We start from the raw sequence: 6,000 nt of genomic DNA, 5'->3' as shown, positions 1-6,000 counted from the left end.
GGAGATTTCATTAATCTTATTATATCTCCAGAAGACGGGAGATAGATAATGACTGGTCTAAATTCATACAGAGAAGAAAATTTGCATAAGCATCATATAGATGCATTCCTACCTAATAAAACAAATCTTCTGCACACTCTCCCCCCCCACTACCCACTGTATAATAATAGTCATTCTCTAAATAATTGTAGTGAAATGGGAAGTTATTCCTCCAGTTTCTGGCGTGAGGTTCAGTTTTGTGCTTGGGACAGATGGGTCTACCAGTTACCTCAATTTTACTATAGGTGTAGCAGTTAATGCGTATTTTTTCAATAGATGGAGTTACACATATGTTGATATATATGTGATTTGATATGTATGCTATTTTGTATTGACAGCAAGCTCCAAAACTTCATATGTCACATTTTCTGGTGTTAACATCATAGATATTTTTACGCTTAAAAATGTCGAATTCCGTGCCAAAAAAAGAGCATTTGCAGGAAGTTTTAATTCATTACTTTATTTTGAAGAAAAAATTGTTGTATACTTCAGGAAGCTTATGGAGAACATGCTTCATCTCAAGATACTGGTGAACTCTGGTTTAAACGCTTTAAAAGTGATGATTTCAATGTGAAATACAAAGAACGTCCAGGTCAACTGAAGAAGTTTGAAGACCAACAATTACAAGCATTATTGGATGAAGATGCGTGTCATTCTCACCCTAATTAGAGTTGAGGACACTTGCTAGAAGAGAGAGAGAGAGAGAGAGAGAGAGAGAGAGAGAGAGAGAGAGAGCAAGATAACCATGTGAGCAAGTAATTTCCACATCTACACTTGACTCAATTATAGTTTAAGGTCATATTCTCCCATGCCAAAATGAAATTTATGAACTTTGTTCAGCCTTGGAATATAAGAATCTGAGCTCGTAGGAGCCAAGGGAGGGCTTCATGTATAGATAAAATATAGAAAGTCTGTGGATCTCAGCAGCCAAATGTCTATATTAGCAAACTTGAAGTAACATTCACAAGAACTACCAACAAAACAGGTGTACTCTCTTCATTTCCTTTATGTCTACTGGCTAGCTGATAAATGCTACTGCACCTGGGGTAGACCAGGACAGGGCTTGGTTAGTAACCCTCTGTGTCCTTGCTGGTGGATGACTGTACCACAAATCTGAGTGGCTGAGAGCAGTTATTAGATATTCAGATAGATCATTAGCCACCTGACTGCTCAGATTGTATAGCTAGAGGCATAACTTCTAAGTGGCTTCCTCCATCTTGCTGAGACTTTAACATCAAAATGCAAGCCACAGAAAATCAAACAGAGTGAAATTTACATGTTCTGATACTAAGACTCTGTGGCTCTTGTTTTATATACTTCATTCAAAGGGCTTTAATGAGGGATGTTTTGATGACTCTTTCTAAACAATTGGAACTTCCGTATAAGTGATTGTTTTGCAGCTTTAAAGGGATTCTGTCAGACTAGCCCACAAGTTCTTTTACCCAACTCTAATTACATAAATTGTTATATAAACAGATGTCTATTACACCAAAACCTACTTCACTTGGGAACTCAAATTTTTCTCAGTTTGTATGCCAGTGGCTGAAAAAAAAAATCTTTTGATGTTTCTAAGGAACATTTTATGCTGTCAGGATGTGGGCAGAAAGGCAGTCATCAATCAGATTCCTTTGCCTTCATGCGCCAAAGAACAGAGAAAAAAGACCCAGAAGGGAGAGCACATCACAAGCCTTGGCTCAATCCCCTAACAGATCTCTTTATCTTGGCTAAATTAATTCCTTTTCCGAATATACACACTTCTATCTGCATCTCCTACATAACTGTGATAAAAACAATAGTATATAAAAAGATTTTCCTCTGCAGAGTTTTATCTGATCTTCAAAATACAGTCATGAAAGAGCTAAAGGAGAAACTATAGTCTTCTATTGGGCAAATTCTCATCTCTCAAAGCCACTGAGCTAACATTCATTCCTTTATTTATCCATCCGTTCATCCATGCATGTATGCATACATGAAGCAACTCTTTCTGGTTATCCATTATGTGCCAGGCACTCACTGTGTTTGTGCTTTTACAGAATGATGACTAAAAACATACCTGAACATTGCCCTTAACAACTCATAGTCTAATTGAGGATATATATATATATATATATATATATTATATGCAAATGAGGTCGGGAGTCTGTAACAGTCATGACCAGCTCAGGAGGAGGGGCCAGGTGCGGCCCTGAGCCTGAAAGAACAACACACAGGTGCGGCCTGGAGCCTGAGAAATCAACACAGAGGGGTGCCTGCTCTGAGCCTCCGCAGCATGGCTGGGGGCAGGCCCCCAGCAGATACACACACACACACACACACACACACACACACACACACGGCACCTGCTCCGAGCCTCCGTGGCCAGACTACGGCTTAGGCCCGCTCCCCACATGGGGAGCGGGTCTAAGCCATCAGTAGGACATCCCCTGAGGGCTCCTGGACTGTGAGAGGGGGCAGGCTGGGCTGAGGGACCCTCACACACCAGTGCATGAATTTCGTGCACTGGGCCTCTAGTTAATAAATAATAAAATTGATAATTACAAGCCATGATAAACTTATGACTTGAATGCAAATTAAAAGAACATGTAGGAGAAGTATTATGAAGGATCCCTTCAAGAGATGAATTTTGGGATGAATAATGCATAAGGTTTATCTAGGGTAGAGCAGGTAAAGAAAATATGTGAGCTGGGAGAAAACATGTTAACCTTTGTGATCCTGAGAAAGACCAACTTGGCAGGAACTCAGAGAGGGAGGAGGCATGAGGGTTGATGAGGAAGGAGACAGAGGCAAGGTGTCATGTTGAGAACAGCTTTATAGGTCATGTTCATTTTCTTTCTTCACTCTAAGAGCAATGTGAAAACATTGCATACTTTATGTGAAAAGACACAATTGTATTTGTATTTATAAAAATGTCTGGCTATAGAGTGAACAATCAGCAGGATGGGTCAAAGTGGATGACAGAGAACAACTAGCAGGCATTCTGCCGTCAGTTGTCTGAGGAAGGGCAAGACTGAGTTTGAACGAGGTTTTGGCAGTGGAATAGAGACAAGTGTTCAGATTTTACAGAAATTTAGAAGACCAAGTTTAGAGGTGAGTATCCTTAGCATCTTCCCCCTCGAGTACCTGGGTAGAATTCTCTTTGGGGACACCTCCTGCCCCAACCTGCTAGAATTGTCAGTCCAGCTTTGTCTCTAGGGCAACCCCTTAGTAACACTCTGTTTAGAAACCCAAGCACCTGCTGCAGAGGCTGCCCTGCTCCATGTATTAGGAGACACTTAGAAACTCTGAACCCACTCTTGGCTCATAAGCATGAGGTTTCTTGGCCCCCAAACTGTGAACTTTTCTATTTCTGAGAGTCCCACCTTTTTTTCTAATGTCAGAAGCCAAAACATCCCTTTACTGACTGGGGTTCTGTGCTCTGGATCTCTTCTCCCTTTCTGTGCCCTAGGACCAACAGTATACTCTCATCTTCTATATACTTTTCCACCTCAGCCCGATTCCTTCCCAGTGGTTTATAATCCACTCATTCCTCTTTCTGAAACGTTCCCTGGCCATTGCCCTATCCCTTCCTTCCTGACAGCCAAAGCCAGGAGCCCACACTTTCTCTCTCCACTCTCTTGCCTCCCTCTAGAAAAAGCATTGAGTCCCATCAACAACTATTCCTGCAGGACTCTGTATAAAGTGTGTCCCAAGTAAAACTTTACCAAGTATTATGAAAATTTGTAAATTCATAGCTTCTATGCACTATACATTTTTTTTCTTAGAAATGTCTTAGAGAAAATATTGAACATACATGCCAAAAGATGTGTGCAGTCATATCTAAAGCATTATTAGTAGTAATGCAAAAAAGTAGAAACAACCCAGTGTCTTTAAAAGGAAAATAAATTGTTGAATATTTACATAAAAGAATATTAAACAACAGTATACATAAATAAACTACAATAATATGCAACAACACTGATAGATCTTATAAGCTACAATAACTAGAATGGCAACTACATACAACATGAATTTGGGTATGTAAATCTCAAAACATAGGAGCTCCTAAGTTGAATATGGTTTCATAGTAATTTTGTTATGATTAATATTTCTATATATGTATCTACCAATGTAATATAAAAGATTATATGAAATAAAACATTACAGATGTTTATGCCAGAATTATATTATTATAATAATTTCAGTTGGTAAGTTTAAAAATTTATTTAAAACACCATATTTTAGCCTTGGTGGCTGTTATGAGGAACAATGTGCAACAACAGAAATGATTTGAAATATGGTGATTATGCACAGTCTTATATTTTGTGGTTATTTTTGCAGCTATAGAAATGCAAATGTTCCCTGAATAAAACAGGTGACAGGAAACTTGAAGCTTTGGAATATTAAGTCATTTATTTTTGAATGACCATTATGAAATCAGGAAAAACATGATAGTATCTCTTCTCAATATTACTATTCAAAATTTTATAAAAACTAATATAAACAGGACACACACATTTGTACACATTAGTTAGAGAAGAATAAAACTATCATTTGTACACAAAATAATCCTCTACCTAGACAATCTAATAGAATCAATGAAAAACACCATTAAAATTAAAAAGGTTGCTTGTAAAATAGTCCCCTTATCCATGGGGAATGTGTCCAAAGACCTCCAGTGGATGCCTGAAACCATGAATACTGCCAAACTATATATATATATATATATTGTTTTTTCCTATACAAACATACTTAGGATAAAGTTTAATTTATAAATTAGGCCTGGTAAGAGATTAACAGCTAATAATAAAATAGAACAATTATAACAATATACTTTCATTAATTTTCTATTTTTAATATAATTTTATATAAATTTATATAAAAACCTATTTCTGAATCTGTGTATCCATCCCTTACTTATAGTAAATGCTTTGGTGTCACTGCTTCTGGGGATCCCTTGCTGGAGTCTTCATTTAGGCTCAGTGCTTTCTGGTGCAACATGTTGCCTTCATTCGGAACATGTTTTCTGCTCATGTCTTCCACGTACAAAATTAATGCCTTTTCCATCTTAACTAAGGACTTATCACATATAGTACCTATAACTTTTGTAGTTTGAGGTGCAATAGCAAAACTAACATGAATTTCTTTTTCTTTCTTTCATAATTTTACTGATAGATTTGATCTTAAGAACCTCAGCATATGACTTTTTTTTTCGTTTCCTTATTAATTAGAGAATTTTCACCTTTTCAGTAAGGAAGCCTTTATGGCTTCTCCTTGGCATGTACAAATTGTCAGCATCACTACTCTTGTGCTTTGGAGCCACTATTCAGTAAATAAGGGAGACCTGCGTACAAGCACTGAGATATCTCAACAGTTGATCTGGTAACTGGCTGCTAAGTGACTAATGGGCAGTAGCTTACACAGCATGGAGATGCTGGACAAAGGGATGCATGTCCTGGGCATCACGGTGAGAGATTTCATCATGCTACTCAGAAGGATGTGCATTTTAAAATTTATAAATTGTTTACTTCTGGAATTTCCTGTTTAATATTTTTGGATCACGGGTCATTGAAACTGTGGGAAGTGAAACCAAGAAGAATGGGAGACAACTAAACATAATAAATTTTGCATATAGGACAATAACAAAATTAGGACACATCATAGAAAAAATTCCAAATCACCACACCAACAGAAACCAAAACACAGTGCGTATTAAATCTAACAAGAGATTCAGAGACCATTATGAAAAACAATTTAACACTTCCCAAAGGATATATAAACCCAGCTCAATAAATGTAGGGGCATGTCATGTTCCCGGAAGAGAACAGTTAACATTTGAAAGATGTCAGTTCTTCCCAAATTAATCTGTAAGCTTAATGTAATCCCATATAAAATCCTAAAAGAACTATTTGGGAGCATGACCAGTTTAGTTTAAATTTAATTGAAGATAAAAATATAAGAGCCCAAAGATCAGAAAGTGGTATT

Source organism: Myotis daubentonii, chromosome 6 (genome assembly GCF_963259705.1).
Source record: "Myotis daubentonii chromosome 6, mMyoDau2.1, whole genome shotgun sequence".
In the NCBI taxonomy this organism is placed as follows: domain Eukaryota; kingdom Metazoa; phylum Chordata; class Mammalia; order Chiroptera; family Vespertilionidae; genus Myotis; species Myotis daubentonii.
The sequence above is the reverse complement of the archived record's forward strand: the minus strand, read 5'-3'. Positions refer to the sequence as shown.